Raw genomic sequence first — 12487 nt, 5'->3', positions numbered from 1 at the left:
CCTGCCGTCAAGGGTATAACTTCTTTCTTTTAACTTTGGTTATATTTTATATATTTTATATTTTACTACGAGATTTGCCAAGAAAGTAATAGACTCCATTTTTTTTCTCAGCCGAAAATAATGCTACGAATGCGAAACGTGACGTTTGTATTATTTGAAGTCTCCTGATTGAACGTGCCCTGTTTCCGACGCTTCCGACAGACAGCATAGCTCTAGGACAGTTTCAAAATATCGTCTGTAGGTAATGTACGTTATAAGTAACGTGCCGTCATTGAATTTCTTGCTGCAGAGAAAGAAAGTGTAGGGAATATTCACAAACGCTTTTGCGATTTCAATGGGGCATCTGCCGTCGACAGAAGTAGAGTTATCGCTGGGCACGGAGGGAGCGGTCATCAGAAGGCGGTTCGGCGGAGCTGCACGATTTGCAGCGGTCTTGAGATCATCCACGGCTGTCACACCAGACAGCCCTGACCTAGCCTCCTTGGACTTCCCCTTGTTTGGGCCACTAAAGGATACCATTCGTGGAAGACATTTTGAGGACGATGAGGAGGTGATTCACGCAGTGAAACACTGGCTCCGCCACCAGGACAAGGATTGATACCGACAGGGCATACACGACCATTTTTCGCGCTGGAGAAAGGCCATAGAACGGGATGGAGACTAAGTGGAAAAATTGAGTGTGTAAATAAAACACCATTCCGTCCAGTGTGTAATTCTCATTGGGTTCAATAAAGAATGCAGTGCATTACTCTCTGGGCAACCCTCGTATTATTATCAGATTTTTCTCTAAATCCACTCTATACCTATTTTTCATTTTAATATGGTCTGAAGTTAGCCACATTTTGCTCTAAACCGGTTACCATTGCCTATAAAAACTGTATTGTGGTTAAGACTCTTTTTGAATCTATTTTAAAGCATTGTCGTTCGTTGGTCCACCAACATTAAGAACATGAGCCTCTCACTCACTTCGCTGTCCTGTACATGGGGCTCAGGCTTTGGGCGGCTACTGTGGACAGAGTGGAGGCGCTTTTCTTCAACTTGAGAGGGTCCGATAATGGAGATATATCTCTGAATTGTAATCCAACTGTAAGATGAGTTTTTATGTCTTGTCGGTATTTTCCAGGACATCAGTCGCTGTCTTTGAAGCACAAGGCTCGAATTTCTCAATATTTTCATCATTTTTTGGGTTGTCATCTTCAACAATTGGTAGCCATGAAGCTTTCTCTTCATCTGTCTGTAAAATCACGAAGTCTTCTTTACTAGATTTGGCAGTATTTACAGGGAAAGTTCATGATTTACTGAAGCCAAAAACATCCATTTCTATATTTTTAATATTCGTGAAGGCTTTGCTACAGATAAGGAAAATGTTGTAGTGTGTTATTGTCTGGTGGGAGTTATAATCCACAAAATTGTCACGGTCCTGATTAGATGAAGCCTTTAAGTAACAGGAAAAACCCACACCTAACGGGTGTAACCTGTGTGAGCAATGAAGTGGTAGAGTAGTGACTACTATTCTGTTGCCCTTGCAAAGGTTGTAGACTTCTAAGGAGACATGGCTAGTGAGATTGTCTAATATCAAGAGAATAACATGCTCTTGGATGCCTTGGCAAAGTTAACAACAAGCCTGAACCACTTTGGAAGAAGATTCCCAGTTATCCAAATATTCTTGCTACAGTCGTATACTGAATCTGGTAGGGTCCCTTCTCTGTAAAACAGAGATTATCGTAAACCGCTGTAACATAAACGTGGAAAGAACGTACGTCCCGGTGTTACTCTCTGCGCGGCACGCTGTAATGTTATTACCTCGCTCCCAGCTTGCAGATGAACCAAATGTTTAGGTGCTTTAAGTGATAAGGCTTTTCCCGATTTTTGAATTGTTGACCTCACAGTCTCATTAAAATTAAAACCCTAGAGCGATGACATTTATGGATTTTCATCACACAGGAGAAAAAAGCACTAAACCACTCCGTCTTCAGGCCACAAGTGGCCCATAGGGACCATCCGACCGCCGCGTCATCGTCGCTGAGAATGTGGATAAGGAAGGGCATTTGGTCAGCACACCGCACTCCCAGTCGTTATGAGGGTTATCTTTGACCGGAGCGGCTACTGTTTGGTCGCGTAGCTCCCCAGTTGGTATCACGAGGCTGAGTGCACCCCGAAATTACACAGGAGAGCTTAGAGAAAAAGAGTTTAATGTCTCTTGTGTTAAAAGCTCAGATCTGATTAAGACTCGTAGCCTTAGGTTTCCGAATGTTGACTGACGTATTTCTATTAAGAAACACAATGAGCCAGTCTTGCTCCGTCATCCTGGCTATTTGTTAAAATTAAGCTGCATATTACTTGCGACGACATTTGCAAACATTGATCTTACCAGCTACGCAGAAGGAACACAAAAAAGACTTTGCTAACAATAATACACTACGTGATCAAAAGTATCCGGTCACCTGGCTGCAAATGACCTACAAGTTCTTCGCGCCCTCCATCGGTAATGCTGGAATTCAATATGGTGTTGGCCCACCCTTAGCTTTGATGACAGCTTCCACTCTCGCAGGCATACGTCCAGTCAGGTGCTGGAAGCTTTCTTCGGGAATGACAGCCCATTCTTCACGGAGTACTGCACTGAGGAGAGGTATCCTAGTCGATTGGTGAGGCCTGGCACGAAGTAGGCATTCCAAAACATTCCGAAGGTGTTCTGTAGGATTCAGGTCAAGACTCTGTGCAGGCCAGTCCATTACAGGGATGCTATTGTCGTATAACCACTCGTCCACAGGCCGTGCATTATGAACAGGTGCTCGATCGTGTTGAAAGATGCAATCGCCATCGCCGAATTGCTCTTCAACAGTGGGAAGCAAGAAGGTGCTTAAAACATCAATGTAGACCTGTGCTGTGATAGAGCCACGCTAAACAACAAGGTATGCAAGACCCCTCCGTGAAAAACACGACCACTCCATAACACCACCGCCTCCGAATTTTACTGTTGGTACAACACAAGCTGGCAGATGACATTCACCGGGCATTCGCCATACGCACACCCTGCCATCGGATCGCCACATTGTGTACTGTGATTCGTCACTCCACACAACGTTTTCATTGTTCAGTCTATAACACTCCTGTCTGCTACTGCTATACCTTAACCTCGAAGCTGGAGGCAGTTTGCAAAACAGAATTATTTTGTTATAGCAATTATGGTATAAAGCAACAGAGCAGTGTTACCCTCTGAGAGGAATTTTGTTATGTTGACCGTGTTGTTCCTAACGGAGGTAGCTTATCGGAAATGAAAGTCAGAATTACTTAAATATTTGAACAGTAACAAACGGAATTTTGCCTATCTGCACTGTTTAATGGATAAAGAAAATGGTCGCCAGCCTAACTAGGCAAGAGAATGATTAACATTCTCGTTCAAGAAAATATTTATTAGTAATTTTAGTGGATAAACACAACCTATACTTTGTCAGACGGGAGTGCAGTGAACTCTGACACACATATGTTTTAAGATTGAAGCTAACAACTGGAGCAGCACAAACTATTTGCAAAAATTATAAGAGATACCGAAACACCCTATTACTTTCAGGCTTACATAAATTATGGTTTTACTAATTACTGGTCTTTCCGTTACTTGATACTCAGCATTAATACAATAGACAAACTGTGGATCTTGTTATATTATTAATATGCACTTCCTATACACAAGAGAGACATACACTTAACAAACATGAGCATATAATGTTTCACAACTGCAGTTTTCCACTTTTACTACAGCGAAACACAATGTTGACTAAATTTCAAGAAACTGACTCACCTTTTTGAATTTACTACAGATATCAAGGTGATCATTTGCTAAGCAAAACTTTAGAAGCCTCAGTCTTAAGAACTTTTAACTTTGCAGTTGGCAACAGCACTTTAATAAGCAGTTTTAATAGGAAAATTATTTTCAGCAAACAATATTTACTTTAACTCACTCTCTTGCCACATTAACTTTAACTTTCTTTTTACTAAGTTCAAGAGACATTGATTAGCATAACATTGGTCATAAATGTTCTTTTAGTAAGGACACTCGGATATCACTTTAGCTCAAACGGAGAGGAACCTGAGAGGTGTTATGATGAGGAGAAAAATCAAGGTAGGTACATAAATTAAGATACAAATTACCTTATATTTCAGCACATTAGCACGTCCATTAAGCTGATCCTTCACTGTACATCATTATAGTATTACGTTGCAATGACTGCGCAATGTGGTGGCAACTGCATGTTGGTAGGTGGAATTGTAGGCAGAATTTGCTGGACTGTCATTTCTTGGTGGCGATGATAGATACTAACTCCAGAATAGTTCCAGCTATTTATCCATCCATCCGAGGCCTTGGAAAGAAGCAGGAAAAGCCTCTCTCTGAATCAGCACAATATGCACCTTTATAATGGCAGTGCACGGACTCGTAGCTCGTCTCCGACTCGTAGCTCATCTCCAACTGCTGGCTTGTCCCCGACTGACTATCAGTTCCACCTCTTCCACCTATGCCAACCACAATTTGCGCGCGCTACACAGTTCCGTTCCCGAGGGGAACCACAACACCTTTTACATACAGAATAACTAAGAGCCCTAAGTGAGGATCAGCAATTTACATAACAGCAACCAAATACATTAAATAAAACAAAACATTTACACATATTGACATCTCCACAAAAAAATTATTCACACAGAAATTCCAATTATATACAGTAAGTTTTGTTCTCTCCAAATGGGACAAAGAATATAAATTGCAGATACACTACTTTGCATTGAACCAAAACATGACATCAAAGTTTATATAAAGAAAGAAGTATACAATTTTATGTTATCGATTCAATCACACACATTTACAGAAGCTCAGTGATGTAACATTAAATGAAAAGAAAAAAATAAATCCGTACAGCATAAGAGCTATGGTGTTACACATGCCCCATGTTTTGTTGAAGTTTCGTGTAAGGGATACTTCAAGGAAACATCTATAACGCCTAAGTGGTGTTGGCTGCAAAAAAATAATTTATTCCATCCAACCTTAATTGGGACAAAAAAAAAACACATTACAAACATAGAGTATATACACTAAGAAATTGCATACATTTCTTCCAAAAGATTCTCAAAATAAGATATTTACAGAAATTTTCATATTCACACTGGTTTAAGGAAACTAATTTTGCATCATTACACAAGATATCTTCAAGCATGTTCTTCCCATACACATACAGTTCAAGTAACAGACAAACAGTACAAAAATAATCTGCATATTAGTAGAATATGGTATAGCCTACAAATAAAATAAAGAAAATACACATATACAACAACACAGAACATTCTAACTTAGCAAAACAGAAGTTTGTCTCTCAATAATTTTAAAGGAATGTAAAATTTCACAGACACACAAGCATATTTATGATCACAGTACATTTTACAAGGTTCAGCAATTAATGAAATGTTGAAAATTTCAGTTTGCATCCACATATGTACCAATATCTACACAAAACACCTAAGCGAACCTTTTTCCAACTGACTCTTTAAATACCAAAGTAACTTTGCAAGGTTTTTTTCAAAATAATTAACTTTAAAGCTGCTCTTCATTAATAGCAGTCCAAAATATTTGTTGCACATAAACACACTAACATATTCAGAGCCTATCTTTAATCATCACTGCTGTGTTTTAAAACAAGGCAGTCCTAAACTTTAAGTTATTTCAAAAAATCTAGTATTGAAAACATCTATATCCATTTAAATAAGAATTCATATATATTTTATAATAACTTTTCACTTACTTCAATAAGAATAGTCAGTTCATAACATATTGCTCAAAAAAAACCTAACTTAGTTCATAGCTTGCCTCAGCACTAGTAGTCCATGTTATACATTCTGTCCATTATTGGTTTGGCAGTCTTTGTATGTAAACATTTAGACACAAAAACACAATTTAGATTAAGAACACTAAAATACACATTTTTAAATTGACACCCTGCCCCATCCTCTAAGTTTGGCAGTTCGTGACCACTTATCAACTTCTTGCCCCACAATGGCAAGTCCTTTGGTTACTGCTCACATATCATATTTTGTAGTCCTTAGAATCAGGACCACAGCATTCTTATTCTTTTGTCTTGTTTTGCAGCCCAACAACATACTTTTGAGCAGTTTATTGTCATCATCTCCAAGTTCTTCATCATTCTGTCACACTTTTGGTACAAATTGCCTTAATGGCATAAAACATAAAACCTGCAACTTAGAAACAGCAATTAGACACTGGTAATATTAAATTCCCCCCCCCCCCATGAACCATGGACCTTGCCGTTGGTGGGGAGGCTTGCGTGCCTCAGCGATACAGATAGCTGTACCGTAGGTACAACCACAACGGAGGGGTATCTGTTGAGAGGCCAGACAAACGTGTGGTTCCTGAAGAGGGGCAGCAGCCTTTTCAGTAGTTGCAGGGGCAACAGTCTGGATGATTGACTGATCTGGCCTTGTAACAATAACCAAAACGGCCTTGCTGTGCTGGTACTGCGAACGGCTGAAAGCAAGGGGAAACTACGGCCGTAATTTTTCCCGAGGGCATGCAGCTTTACTGTATGATTAAATGATGATGGCGTCTTCTTGGGTAAAATATTCCGGAGGTAAAATAGTCCCCCATTCGGATCTCCGGGCGGGGACTACTCAAGAGGACGTCATTATCAGGAGAAAGAAAACTGGCGTTCTACGGATCGGAGCGTGGAATGTCAGATCCCTTAATCGGGCAGGTAGGTTAGAAAATTTAAAAAGGGAAATGGTTAGGTTAAAGTTAGATATAGTGGGAATTAGTGAAGTTCGGTGGCAGGAGGAACAAGACTTCTGGTCAGGTGACTACAGGGTTATAAACACAAAGTCAAATAGGGGTAATGCAGGAGTAGGTTTAATAATGAATAGGAAAATAGGAATGCGGGTAAGCTACTACAAACAGCATAGTGAACGCATTATTGTGGCCAAGATAGATACGAAGCCCACACCTACTACAGTAGTACAAGTTTATATGCCAATTAGCTCTGCAGATGACGAAGAAATTGAAGAAATATATGATGAAATAAAAGAAATTATTCAGATAGTGAAGGGAGACGAAAATTTAATAGTCATGGGTGACTGGAATTCGAGTGTAGGAAAAGGGAGAGAAGGAAACGTAGTAGGTGAATATGGATTGGGGCTAAGAAATGAGAGAGGAAGCCGCCTGGTAGAATTTTGCACAGAGCACAACTTAATCATAGCTAACACTTGGTTTAAGAATCATGATAGAAGGTTGTATACATGGAAGAACCCTGGAGATACTGAAAGGTATCAGATAGATTATATAATGGTAAGACAGAGATTTAGGAACCAGGTTTTAAATAGTAAGACGTTTCCAGGGGCAGATGTGGACTCAGACCACAATCTATTGGTTATGACCTATAGATTAAAACTGAAGAAACTGCAAAAAGGTGGGAATTTAAGGAGATGGGACCTGGATAAACTGAAAGAACCAGAGGTTGTACAGAGTTTCAGGGAGAGCATAATGGAACAATTGACAGGAATGGGGGAAAGAAATACAGTAGAAGAAGAATGGGTAGCTTTGAGAGATGAAGTAGTGAAGGCAGCAGAGGATCAAGTAGGTAAAAAGACGAGCGCTAGTAGAAATCCTTGGGTAACAGAAGAAATATTGAATTTAATTGATGAAAGGAGAAAATATAAAAATGCAGTAAATGAAGCAGGCAAAAAGGAATACAAACGTCTCAAAAATGAGATCGACAGGAAGTGCAGAACGGCTAAGCAGGGATGGCTAGAGGACTAATGTAAGGATGTAGAGGCTTATCTCACTAGGGGTAAGATACATACTGCCTACAGGAAAATTAAAGAGACCTTTGGAGATAAGAGAACCACTTGTATGAACATCAAGAGCTCAGATGGAAACCCAGTTCTAAGCAAAGAAGGGAAAGCAGAAAGGTGGAAGGAGTATATAGAGGGCGACGTACTTGAAGACAATATTATGGAAATGGAAGAGGATGTAGATGAAGATGAAATGGGAGATACAATACTGCGTGAAGAGTTTGACAGAGCACTGAAAGACCTGAGTCGAAACAAGGCCCCCGGAGTAGACAACATTCCAGTAGAACTACTGACAGCCTTGGGAGAGCCAGTCCCGACAAAACTCTACCATCTGGTGAGCAAGATGTATGAAACAGGCGAAATACCCTCAGACTTCAAGAAGAATGTAATAATTCCAATCCCAAAGAAAGCAGGTGTTGACAGATGTGAAAATTACCGAACAATCAGTTTAATAAGCCACAGCTGCAAAATACTAACACGAATTCTTTACAGACGAATGGAAAAACTAGTAGAAGCCGACCTCGGGGAAGATCAGTTTGGATTCCGTAGAAATACTGGAACACGTGAGGCAATACTGACCTTACGACTTACTTTAGAAGAAAGATTAAGGAAAGGCAAACATACGTTTCTAGCATTTGTAGACTTAGAGAAAGCTTTTGACAATGTTGACTGGAATACTCTCTTTCAAATTCTAAAGGTGGCAGGGGTAAAATACAGGGAGCGAAAGGCTATTTACAATTTGTACAGAAACCAGATGGCAGTTATAAGAGTCGAGGGGCATGAGAGGGAAGCAGAGGTTGGGAAGGGAGTGAGACAGGGTTGTAGCCTCTCCCCAATGTTATTCAATCTGTATATTGAGCAAGCAATAAAGGAAACAAAAGAAAAATTTGGAGTAGGTATTAAAATCCATGGAGAAGAAATAAAAACTTTGAGGTTCGCCGATGACATTGTAATTCTGTCAGAGACAGCAAAGGACTTGGAAGAGCAGTTGAACGGAATGGATGGTGTCTTGAAGGGAGGATATAAGATGAACATCAACAAAAGCAAAACGAGGATAATGGAATGTAGTCGAATTAAGTCGGGTGATGTTGATGGTATTAAATTAGGAAATGAGACACTTAAAGTAGTAAAGGAGTTTTGCTATTTGGGGAGCAAAATAACTGATGATGGTCGAAGTAGTGTGGATATAAAATGTAGACTGGCAATGGCAAGGAAAGCGTTTCTGAAGAAGAGAAATTTGTTAACATCGAGTATAGATTTAAGTGTCAGGAAGTCATTTCTGAAAGTATTTGTATGGAGTGTAGCCATGTGTGGAAGTGAAACATGGACGGTAAATAGTTTGGACAAGAAGAGAGTAGAAGCATTTGAAATGTGGTGCTACAGAAGAATGCTGAAGATTAGATGGGTAGATCACATAACTAATGAGGAAGTATTGAATAGGATTGGGGAGAAGAGAAGTTTGTGGCACAACTTGACCAGAAGAAGGGATCGGTTGGTAGGACATGTTCTGAGGCATCAAGGGATCACCAATTTAGTATTGGAAGGCAGCGTGGAGGGTAAAACTCGCAGGGGGAGACCAAGAGATGAATACACTAAGCAGATTCAGAAGGATGTAGGTTGCAGTAGGTACTGGGAGATGAAGAAGCTTGCACAGGATAGAGTAGCATGGAGAGCTGCATCAAACCAGTCTCAGGACTGAAGACAACAACAACAACAACAACAACAATATTAAATTTTTCTTTATATCATGACAAAATCAGGTAACATATACATTAATTGAGAAAAAAATTAAATGTCATACTTGGGATCAAGTCAGGATTAAAAATTTCTTACTACTCCTTTACCATTGCTTTTCCACACACAGTTAGGTCATTACATACATGAAGATCAGGACAATAATTTCATATCCTATTGCAAGTGATTTCTGCCAACCCCTTTTGCTGGCACTAGACACATACCACACACCTATTTCACATACATTAGCCAGGTTCATCTCCTTAGTTTTAAACACACATACAGTTTTTCAACACCATATTTGCCCCTTTTTTTCAAAAACATTTACATTTAGTCATATTATAGTATTAATTTACGTTTTATTTTCAGTAAGCTATTCTTTTCTCATCCAAAATTTTCCCTTTACTTTCCCATTACATTTTCTCTTTACAATTATTACAATACTTACATTCATATTGGTTGTTTTCTAGTGTACCCAATTTAATTATTCATTTACTTGTCCACACACAATACACAGTATTCAACATTATTTCCACACTTTTCAGTTTATTCTGATAGAGAAGAAGGAAAGAAGATAGTAAAAGTTCTGAATGACGAAGAGGAAGGTTGGCAGCACGAAAAGAAATGGAAGTAGTGCTGGCAACAAGTCGGGTCCCTGGTGCTCGTCAGGCACCTGACAATGCAAAGAGTGCATGGCCCCTGAGGGTTAACAACCCTCATCTGAAGACATGTATCTTTAAGTAAACCACATACTGCAAACAGAAGCCCTTTTTGATTTTTAACTATATTAGAAATAAATTATTATCTTTTGGAGTTCTTTGCACTCTCGTTAAGTTACTGTAAGCATCATTTGTCATTCAAAAAGTTTTCAGGTTTCTCACACTACATGCCCCTATCCTCATAATTAGACTGGCAATAATAAATATTCAATTGAAAATAAACAGTTCCTAATCAAAGTCAAACAGTACAGTACACTACAGTAAATAAGCAACAACCTGCCACAGGCCTCAAGATCAACAAAACAATAATCCACTTTCAGGTAACACTCAGACACAATAATAATAAAGACATACATTACATTAACAATATATACAAATACATCCTGCTCCCAGTCTCTTTATTAACAAGGCAGTCTTTTATGGTTCATAAACAGTCACTTAAATCTGGTGGCTTTTTAGGCCTCCTCTCTGCTACATCTTTCACTAACCCATTCAGATCTTGCCAACGTTTTGTTTCATCGGGTGGCTTTTTAGGTTTTGGAATTTCAAAGTCTTTAGCAAGGTACATCACCACTTGTTCTGCTATAATTTTATCAGGTGGTTCTTTTTGTTCCTGTAATTCACACTCTTTCAAAACATTTGTTAAGGCTTGCCCCTGTATACTATCATCTGTAAGTTCCTGCAAATTATGCCCTGTGTTACATTACTAAATAATTCATTCGGTTTTGGCCCAGTTTTACTTTCTGTGTCTTGCTTTGGAAAAATTTCACTAATTTTCTCATACCCTCTTTCAGTAAAAGTATATTCACTTTCATTTACACCTGAGAATTCATCTTCACTGGAGTCATCACTACTCTCTTCCTCACCACCAGATTCACTTAAGTACGTGACTTTTGAACAATAGGGAAAGTTAGTATATTCATTCTTATCTGTATTTGTATACCCTTCATCATCTGAATTATCACTGATTTCATTTTTGTCATCAGATTCGAGCAGGAAAGCAACCTTTAAACAGTGGATCAGATTATCGCTAGATGTTTCAGTCACTTCATTTTTCGACTCATTCTCTACACAGTGCACATCATTTGGACACGTAGGCACTTCAGTAGTAGCACTTTGGACGATTTCTGAGTTAGTTTCGTACATAGTATACTCGTCACATACATTGATAACCTTTGTTACACTGATCCCATTACTATCAGTTTCAGATAATCGTGCGAAATCCCTACCAGACCCTTCTGCATCAGTGCCACAAAATACCTTTCTAACAACAATAATTTCACCTGCACTGTTTATAATGTCATGTTTACTAACGTCCTTCTTTAAATCACTTTCACCAATTATTAGTTGTGCACACGTCTTTTGCGTGGCATATTTCATCATAACCTCCCCCACATCTACATCTTCGACTTCATACACATCATTAACAGTACAAATATTCCCCTTTTCACTCGCATTTTCTGGCTCAATTTCATTTTTTAATAATAACTTTCAACACGATTCTGACCTTGAAAGATCATCATTGAATGACATATCAATTTTTTCGGTAATTCTGTTGCATTGCATTTCGATTTGTTTACTTTGTGCTGCCATTTGTGCAGACATATCATCAAAACACGCTGTCAATTGTGTAGAAATATCGTCATAGCGCGCTGCCATTTGTGCCTTAATATTATCATTCATATTGTCATTTTGCGCTGCAATTTGTGCAGACAACATTTTTAAAAATTCTATCATATCAGGATTCTTTTCACTTTTAGGTTCTGCTACATTTTTGTGTTCGAGTCCTACTTCCCTTTCAGTTTTTGGTGACTCAAACATATCCCGCGATTCATTGACATAGCCACTGTCTTCGACAACATCGCCCATCTTGTCTTGCTTAGTACGCGCGACACACATAGCTTCGATCTGTTTATTGACGTCTGCGTGATAACGTACGTAATTTAACTCGCGCATCATGCCATCTGTTGGTGTGCTGCTTGAACTGCTCTCGGTTGCATTCTGCTCTCGCGTGTCTAGATTTATTTCTAGTTTCCTGTCCATTTTAGCTATTATTAAGTACTGATACCTTTTATTTTTAATTTAAACTGAACTTTCACTACCAGTTCTGTCAAGTAATGTACAGGTTCGTGCCGCTGGACGCTCTATGTTCACTCTATGTTTGTAAAATGCTAACTACTTATAATTTT

The sequence above is a fragment of the Schistocerca cancellata genome, chromosome 3 (assembly GCF_023864275.1).
Source record: "Schistocerca cancellata isolate TAMUIC-IGC-003103 chromosome 3, iqSchCanc2.1, whole genome shotgun sequence".
NCBI classification, from domain to species: domain Eukaryota; kingdom Metazoa; phylum Arthropoda; class Insecta; order Orthoptera; family Acrididae; genus Schistocerca; species Schistocerca cancellata.
The sequence above is the reverse complement of the archived record's forward strand: the minus strand, read 5'-3'. Positions refer to the sequence as shown.